At 45.7% G+C, this 9,917-nt stretch overlaps 1 pseudogene across 1 annotated transcript; it reads left to right on the top strand.

The window, feature by feature from the left end:
• The first annotated feature begins 7,478 nt into the window (after positions 1-7,478).
• Positions 7,479-8,022, top strand: LOC309793998 (ubiquitin-conjugating enzyme E2 B-like; annotated as a pseudogene). Its single transcript has one exon. The product of its transcript is annotated as a ubiquitin-conjugating enzyme E2 B-like (transcript).
• Positions 8,023-9,917: the final 1,895 nt, after the last annotated feature.

A 9,917-nucleotide genomic window follows, 5' to 3' on the forward strand; every position in this document is an offset into this window, starting at 1 on the left:
GAACAGTTTCATTCCTGCCAGCGTTCCTTTGCTATGCCCCGGGATCGCTGAACTTGCAGAATAAACCGCCTTCAAGTGCATCTAACATCTGGTGTATTCGTTTCCTGAAGCTGCTGTAACAAATTACCACAAGCTTAGCGCTTAAAACAACCCAAATTGATTCTCTTACGCTTCCGGAGGTCAGATGTCCAAAATGAGACTTATGGGACTAAAATCAAGGTATTGGCAGGCCTGGTTCCTTCTGGAGTTTCCAGGGAGAACCAGTTCCTTGCCACTTTCAGCTTCTAGGGGCCACAGCGTTCCTGAGCTCATGACCGCATCACTCCAGTGGCTGTTTCTGTTATCACATTGCCTTCTCTGACTCCTGCCTCCCTCTTATAAGGACCTTTCTGATTACATTGGGCCCACCCAGATAATCCAGCCCAGCAGAAGGAAGAGGAGGAAGTTTATTCTCTGGGGAAACTAAACCAGAGAAGCTCCAGACCTGGGACACCGAGCATACCGGACAGCAAGGCTGAATCAGTACAATATAAAGGGAAGCAGGGGACTTCCCTGGTGGTCCAGTGGTTAAGACTCCGTGCTCCTAATGCAGGGGGCCTGGGTTTGATCCCTGGTCAAGGACCTAAAGATCCCACACATGGCAACGAAGATCCCGCACAAAGATCTCGCATGCCATGCTCAAACTAAGACCTGGCACAGCCAAATATTATAAATAAGTAAATAAATAAAGTTTAAAAAGGGGGGGGGAAGCCGGAGAGGGAGGGGGAATACTTCAAAGGCTGAATATCAAATGAGACCCCAGCTTCCTTCCCTGATGGTCTCCCAGAATGCCAACAGCCTGTACCCTCCAAGCAGGAGATTGGAGAGCTCTTCTTAACAGGATAATCCCCCCATCGCAAAATCCTTAACTTACAACCGCAAAGTCCTTTTTGCCGTAAAAGGTAACATACTCACAGGTTCTGGGGATTAGGACCTGGACATCTTTGGGGGCTATTATTCTGCCTACCATATCTGATGCTCCAATTTTACCACCTTCACGATATTTGCCATTTCTGCTTTTCATCTTTGAATTTTTCTTCGAATCAGATCACTTTCTAAGAAAATGAACTTAAAAAATAATCATATTGGGGACTTCCCTGGTGGTCCGGTGGGTAAGACTCCGAGCTCCCAATGCAGGCGGCCCGGGTTCGATCCCTGGTCAGAGAACAAGATCCCACATGCCGGAACTAAGAGTCCACTTGCTGCAACTAAACGATGCCACACACCACAACTAAAAAAAGATCCCATATGCCGCAACAATTATCTCACATGCCAGAACTAAGACCTGGTGCAGCCCAAATAAATAAATAAATATTAAAAAAAAAATCAGGGCTTCCCTGGTGGCGCAGTGGTTGGGAGTCCGCCTGCCGATGCAGGGGGACACGGGCTCCTGCCCCAATCCGGGAAGGCCCCACATACCGTGGAGCAGCTGGGCCTGTGAGCCATGGCCGCTGAGCCTGCGCGTCCGGAGCCTGTGCTCTGCAGCGGGAGAGGCCACAGCAGTGAGAGGCACGTGTACCGCAAAAAAAAAAAAACAATCTATGAAATTATAGAATTGATTGCTAGTCGTATTTTCCCTACTATTTCATAAGTTAAACACATAACTATTAAGAGGTCAAATGTTCAAGGACCTATGTACAGCACAGGGAATTCTACTCAATATTCTGTAATGGCCTATATGGGAAAAGAATCTAAAAACAAGTGGATACGTGTATATGTATGACAGATTCACTTTGCTGTATACCTGAAACTAACACAACATTGTAAATCAACTATACTCCAATAAAAATTTTTAAAAATATATATATATACATTAAAAAAGATGTCTCTACACCTGAAAATATCACAACATTGATCAACTATACTCCAATACAAAATAAAGTTTTTTAAAAATGTCAAATGTTCGTCTCTGCACCACATAACATCACTGTGCGTGCCAGCAGTAGTACACAGACTGTCCTTTGGGGGAATAAAATAGAATCCAGCCTCCTGATTTTACAGAATAGGGTAATTTATCCAAGCAGGCACAGCAGCAAACAGCAAAACTGCAGCTACACCCACGACTTCTTCCTCCTATCTCCGTGCTCATTAATCACAGCTTGAAAGGATGTCAGCTTTTTCTTAATAGCATCTCGCGTTGGTGATTCATATCATTTAGGGCTCAGTTTCCCTTCGGCTACACTCCCGGATATTTTATATTTGGAAAGTGGGGTTTCCTATTGCTTCCCCTATGGACCAACATCCATACATCCTTCTTATCTGTGTTGAGCAGAGGGTGTTTACCTGACCCATATCTGGACAGCGTCCAGGTCCCAGGGAAGAATGCACTGCAAAGGGAGGTCTGAGCCAGTGGTGACTTTGTACTGTGCCCCTTGGCATGTGTCCCAGCTGCTGACTGAACCTGGAAACAGCTTTTAAGAAGACAGAGTTCCTTTCCAATACACAGGGTGTGGGATGATATAATTGCCCTCCTTTTACATAACAACTGGCATGCAATAAAAATAGCTTTCAGAAACGAAGTTGAGTTATTTGTAGTGAGGTGGATGGACCTAGAGTCTGTCATACACAGTGAAGTAAGTCAGAAAGAGAAAGACAAATACCGTATGCTAACACATATATATGGAATCTAAAAAAAAAAAAGGTACTGATAAACCTAGTACCTAGTTGCAGGGCAGGAATAAAGAGGTAGACATAGAGACTGGACTTGAGGACATGGGGTGGGAGGGGGAAGCTGGGGCGAACTGAGAGTAGCATCGACGTATATACACTACCGAATGTAAAATAGTTGGCTGGTGGGAAGCAGCAGCATAGCACAGGGAGATTGGCTCAGTGATTTGCGATGACCTAGAGGGGTGGGATAGGGAGGATGGGAGGGAGGCTCAAGAGAGAGGGGATATGGGGACACGTGTATGCATATGGCTGATTTGCTTTGCTGTGCAACAGAAACTAACACAGTATTGTGAAGCAATTATACTCCAATAAATAACTATTAAAAAAATTAAAAATTAAAAAAAAGCATTTATTGGATACTTCATCTGGGACAGGTCCTGTGATAAGTGCTTTACACACATCCATTTACAACAACCCTATGAAGTAGCTATTAGTGTTCCCGCTTTACAGTTGAGAACACCATGTCTCAGAGAAGTTAAGCAACTTGTCCAGAATCACACAGCTAGTAGGACAAAGTCTATGTTCATAGAACCTCAGAAGATAAGAGAACTTAGAAATCTACCTGAGATGAGGAATGCCAATGAGGAAACCAGAGAGGTTGAGCAACCTGCCCAAGGACACACAGTTTAATGGCAGACTCAGGGACAAAATTCAGGTCTTCAACTCTCAGAACAGTTTGTTCTTTCAGGTTCTCTCTCTCTTAAGCTATTATTTCTTGGATGATTTTTTTCAGATGCCTGCCTGGTCAGCTTCTTTTTTCTCATTATTGCATACATCTCTTCTCCCTACTGCTTTTGCCCCTCATCATTTTCTCTCTAATTGAAAGCTGTGGAGGAATCTAATGAGAATCCCAGAGTGACCCTTCCCCATCTCTCCCTCTGACCCACAGGAAAAAAAAGTGCTAGAAAAATCTCCCTGAGTCTGTATACATTAATTTGGAATGAGTAATAATTTAACCAGAAAAGGATCAACGTTTACCTTCATCCTTTCCCCCTCCAAAAAGAAATTGCTAAGCAGATACACAGTGGAAAACAAGGTTATATGGGGACATGATCAAAAGAGGAAATTGTTAATGCAAATTTTAACCCAGTAAGACCCTAAATGTCCATCAAAGGGAACTGACTGAATCAATGATCATATATCCACACAATGGAATACCAGGTAGCCACGAATGATAATGTAATAGAACATTGTGTAATAATATGAGAAGAAATTATGATTAGTAAGTCGAAAGCATGAATACAAAATAAAATGACTCCGCTTTTATTTTTATAACTATATACCCACAGGGAAAAAAAAGACTGGAAGGATATATTTATAACTGGTGGCTATCTCTAGGCGATTTATATTTTCTTTTTTGTGTTTATCTGTATTTTCCAAATTTTCTATACTGAACAGATTACTTTTATAATCCAAGGGAGAAAAAAATTCATCAAATTCTTGACATAGTCATTAAGAACTGCTGTTTTCTGAAGCTTATGCTCTGAGATTGCATACACAAGAAAATAAGGGATCGACCACAAACCTCTTTCCTGAGCTGGCCATATGTTAACAATTTAACAATTATTCTACTCCAGTAGAAAGATGAGCAATGAAGATAAATAAGTGGTTCACTGAAGAAACACGAACGGCCAATAAACACGTGAGAAGATCTTCAATCGTTTCATTAGTAACTTTTAAAATGACAATGAGACATTTTTACTTATCAAATTATCAGAGTTTAAAACAAATGATAGGGACTTCCCTGGCAGTCCAGTGGTTAAGACTTTGCCTTCCAACGCAGGTGGTGCAGGTTCGATCCCTGGTAGGGAGCTAAGATCCCACATGCCTTGTGGCCAAAAAAAGAAAGAAAAAAAAAAAACAAAACATAGAGCAGAAGCAATGTTGTAACAAATTCAATAAAGACTTTAAAAAAACAGTCCATCAAAAAACATCTTTAGGGGCTTCCCTGGTGGCGCAGTAGTTGAGAGTCTGCCTGCCGACACAGGGGACGCGGGTTCGTGCCCTGGTCCGGGAAGATCCCACATGCTGCAGAGCGGCTGGGCCCATGAGCCATGACCTCTGAGCCTGCGTGTCCGGAGCCTGTGCTCCGCAACGGGAGAGGCCACAACAGTAAGAGGCCTGCGTAGCGCAAAAAAAAAAAAAAAAAAAAAAAACTTTAAAAAATAAAACAAATGATAATACCCAGTGCTGGTAATAGTGTGAGGAAGCCAACACTCTCAGACAACACTGGTCCAGGTGAAAATGCTACAACTATAGCAGTTACCACAATGGATCGAATACAAGTATCTCCACTTCCTCCTGAAACGTCCCAAAAAAGACAGGACAAATTTTAAAAGGTAGAAACCCATCAGGACAGAGTACGAGACAGCAGACGTCAACAGACTTGGAAGACAGAAAGCAGAATGGTGAATGGCAGCTGATGGACTGCATCAGAGAAGGCTGGAAACTGAATGCCAACCAGAAGCAAGCAGGGTGTGCCTCTGAACCACAGGCCCAGGAATTGGAGATACCAGCTATGTCAGAAGACGGGGCGGGGTGGAGCCAAAAACAGGAAGGGCTGTTGAAAGCACAGTGTGTTTACAAAGCACTCAGACTTCACAGCCCAGGTAACCGACCAGCCAAGGCATTTAGCTCTCCCCCTGCTCAGCAGGAGGAGGACGCTTCTCCTCTGGAGAAACTAAACCAGAGAAGCTCCAGACCTAGGGACACTGGGCACACCAGAGGGCAAGGCTGTCACTACACTAGAAAGGGAAGTGGGATAAAGGGAGGGAGGATTCTTCAAAGGCTTCATGTCAAACGATGAGACCCCAAATTCCCTCCCCTACTGACCCTCCAAGAATGCTGGCAGCCTGGATTCTACCCCCCAGGCAGGAGATCAGAGAGTCTTTCTCAACAGAACCAGATGGCTTGGGACTTCCCTGGTGGCGCAGTGGTTAAGAATCTGCCTGCTAACGCAGGTGACACGGGTTTGAGCCGTGGTCCGGGAAGATCCCACATGCCTTGGAGCAACTAAGCCCGTGCTCCACAACTACTAAGCCTGCGCTCTAGAGCCCGCAAGCCACAATTACTGAAGCCCACGCCCTAGAGCCCATGCTCCGCAACAAGAGAAGCCACAGCAATGAGAAGTCCGCGCACCGCAACGAAGAGTAGCCCCCACTCGCCGCAACTAGAGAAGGCCTGCATGCAGCAACAAAGACCCAATGCAGCCAAAAATAAACAAATAAATAAATTTATTTTTAAAAACAAAGAAAATGAAATAAAAGTAACCTCAAACCCTGAGAATGCCGTCTTATAGTTTACAAAACACTTTCACAATCATTGTCCTGCTCAAGCATCACAAACATCCTACAAAGCAGAGACATTTTACAACTGTGTAGACCAGAAAACAGGTTCAGAGGAAAGGGACTTGCCCATAAGTAAGGCAAGAAGCCAAGACTTAATCACAAGCCCTCAGCTTGGCAAAATTGCAAGCAACACACCAGCTGTGTCTCAGTCAACCTCAGATAAACCTGTCTGAACCCAAGGGGCTCTCTCTGCAACCCAGAAAAATGCTACCTAGGCAGCTCAGGTAATACACAACCAAATCAAGGTGATGGGATTTCAGGAAACCACCAAACCACCAAAGCCAACCCCTGGTCTCCCCCCACCCACAGGGACACAGCCAACTTCACAAACTGACCTCAGCTTCTGACAGTCCCCCGACCACATGGACAGAGAGGGTCCACCAGGAGCCCCCCACCCCGACTCTGGCGTGTTGCCAGCTGGCCCTCACCTGGCCCAGACCTTGTCCAAGCTGACCCCCCACTCCCCACCATCCCAACGTACCTGGTCCCGTGTCCCAGCCCTCGCTGATCCCATCAACTGCTGCCAGAGCTGAAGCCGCTGAAACAAAATAGAAATCAACAGGAAATGTGAGAATCACCTTCTGACAAAAGAGGCACAAGGACAGGAAGTGGGTTCAGGCCAGGAAGGCTGGGGCCGGCCTTCTAGAAGTGAGGCAACCCTGCCAGCCTCATCGCTCAGCTGTTGTTGAACAAGACTTCAGGGCTGGGGAAGGGAAAAAAAGAAATTCAAGCCCTAACTCTTTAGCCAGAACTTCAAGCTTCCCCATGTCCACTATATGCATGTATGTCTCCGGCCTTGTAGAGGGGAAAGGCGAGGGGAAGAAGAGATGCACAGAGCCTGGCAGAGCACACATGTGGTACTTAAAAAAAAGAACTTGCAGTCAGATAACCTCCACCTACCATTTTTAGCGGCGAGACCTTGAACGGGTTGCCGTGCGTCTCGGCATTTTCCCAAAATGAAATGCTGTACTGACCTCACACTATTGTTTGGGCTTAAATGAGATAACGTGTGTAATTGGCTTCATATGCATCCAATTAGTCTCTTTAGTGGGTTGTGGCGTCCCCCCTCCTTTCTGCCTCTCCAAATCTGACCCACTCCTTAAGTCTTTGTCAGGTCAGACCATCCTGGTCTGAAGAGTCACCCCAAAAACCTCTCACCTCCACAGCGGCTGCAGGTCCCGTGTGTCATTAAGTCCCACCACGTAGGACAAGCACCATTGCTAAGAACTGCGACTGAGGCCCTTCACTGATAATTCCTTCCCAAGGCGATGTTTATCTCCCCAAGGTCACCCAGAGAGGGAAAGGGCTGCATGGATTTGTCTCTGTATCCCCAGGAGCATCCAGCAGAGCACTGGAAGTTAGTCCATAAATGTTCATGGACCTTTAAGACGCTACGGAGCTTTCAGACTGACTTCTGGGCAGCTGGGGAGCATGCCCACCCCGCCCTGGAGGAGGCTTATGCAGGATTTCAAGTGATTGCAAGAGGACCCACCTGTGGGTGTCAGTGGGGCACCATCTGAAAACAACATCATGCACTGGAATGCAGTTACATTTGGACCAGAGGGACATCCTTCGAAGATGGTACTTTTAAACCAGTAATAGAATTTTCTCAAGAGTATCCAAATATACTGCCAGCTGTTAGGTTTTTATCCAAAATGTTTCATCCGAATGTGTATGCTGATGGTAGCATATGTTTAGATATCCTTCAGGATCAATGGAGTCCAATATATGAAGTATCTTCTCTCTTAACATCAATTCAGTCCCTGCTGGATGAACCAAATCCAAATAGTCCAGCCAATAGCCAGGCAGCACAGCTTTATCAGGAAAACAAATGAGGATATGAGAAAAGCGTTTCGGCCATTATTGAACAAAGCTGGAATGATTCATAATACACAACTGGTCTGTTAATCTTTTTCATCATTGCTGTGTATAATTTACCTCGCAATAGAAAGGCTAACAAATTTTAAGTGCCACGGGTTTTAAAGATTCTGCAGAAAAAAAAGTCCTTCAGTTTAGAACCTACAAAAGCTAGTGTATCTTGATTAATGTACTTTTTATTGCATGGTGTGAACTAAGTTGTTGCTTACATAAATGTGTAATATATCCTGCTTGTATTTTTTCCAAGTGTATAATGTTAGTGTGGAGTTTTCATGACAGAATATGCACATTTTGTAAATCTGTCCTTTTTTCAAATATTGAATACCTTATTTTTGAATTCTTTAGATTTTTTAATTGGAGGAAAACACTTAAAGCTTTTTATATATGAACATTACACGTAAAGCCGTTAAAATACATAACTTCAGGGCAAAAAAAAAAGATGCTATGGGGCTTCCCTGGTGGCGCAGTGGTTAAGAATCCACCTGCCAATGCAGGGGACCTGGGTTCAAGCCCTGGTCCGGGAAGATCCCATATGCTGTGTAGCAACTAAGCCCTTGCACCACAACTACTGAGCCCACATGCCACGACTACTGAAGCTCACGAGGCTGGAGCCTGTGCTCCGCAACAAGAGAGGCCACTGCAATGAGGAGCCCATGCACCACAATGAAGAGTAGCCTCCGCTCGCTGCAACTAGAGAAAGACGCGCACAGCAACGAAGACCCAATGCAGCCAAAAATAAATAAATAAATTTATATATTAAAAAAAAAAAGATGCTATGGAAACACCGCCCTATTTAACACATTTCGGTAAACTCCGGCAACTGGGCTGAGGTTGCCACTGCAATGGTTTTGCAGGCTGTGGCAGAGCCTTGCAGGAGGGCAGGACCAGGGCGATCCCTGGCTCCTCTTAGCTCTTCTCACAAGCTCTAAAGCCCCTAAAGATGTGAAATGGGGGAGTGTGATGAACGCTGCAGCTCAAGCTGCCTGGAAATACTGCTTCCCATCCTGCCCCCATCTCCCGAAGGAAGCCCGCGTAGCTTGCAGCCTACTTAAATCTCCCTCAAAAGCAGCCTTACGTTTACAACCTGATCAGGAGACCTGCTCTCCTCCTGGCTCTCTGTCCTCAGCCAGATGACAAAAAGGTCCCCTTTTTTTCAGATGACAGATATCTTGATAGCTAAGATGGCATCTTAAGGATTGCCCCTCACCTCTTGCTCCCTCCAAGGTACCACCCCACCAGAGCTGCCCGTCTCCATACTTCACATAGTGTAGCCCCAAGCCTTGTTGAGGCTTACTAGGCACCAGGCACTGTGGTGTTTTACATACAATATCCTGCTTTAACCTTCAAATAACTCTCTAAGTAAAGGCCACCACCATTCCCATTTTACAGATGAGGAAACTGAGACCCCAAGAGGTCACACAACTGGCCCAACTTTAACTTGTAGACATTTCAGATTTTACTCCAGGGATTTTACTCCAGGAAGCTGCAAACTCTCCCACCTCCCACATCGCACAGAGAAAGGACCTTAGAGTCAGCATGTTCTAAGTTTCGGAACTACTGAGTGTGAGTCATCACCAGGGAGCTAGTTAGAAACGCAGAACCTCAGGCCCCTCCCCAGTCCGATTGAATTATAATTTGCATTTTCACAAGAGAACCAGGTGATCGGTTTGCTCATCAAGGTTTGAGCCACTGAATTGAAGAGATGATGCAATACAGGTGCCCACAGGCAAAGCAAGCATAGAAAAAGAACCCCACAGGGCTCTAGATCTTGGGGATTTTGCCTCTAGAGCAGGGCTCCCCAACCCCCAGGCCGTGGACGGTACCGGTCCGCAGCCTGTTAGGAACCGGGCCGCACAGGAGGAGGTGAGCAGTGAGCGGCGGGCGAGCCCGAGAAGCTGCTGCTCCTCATCGCTCTCCGTGGCTCGCATGACCGCCTGAACCACGCCCCCACCCCCACCCCCACCCCCACCCCGTCCGTGGAAA

This window comes from Mesoplodon mirus (genome assembly GCF_964341445.2).
Source record: "Mesoplodon mirus genome assembly, chromosome: 18".
NCBI lineage: Eukaryota > Metazoa > Chordata > Mammalia > Artiodactyla > Ziphiidae > Mesoplodon > Mesoplodon mirus.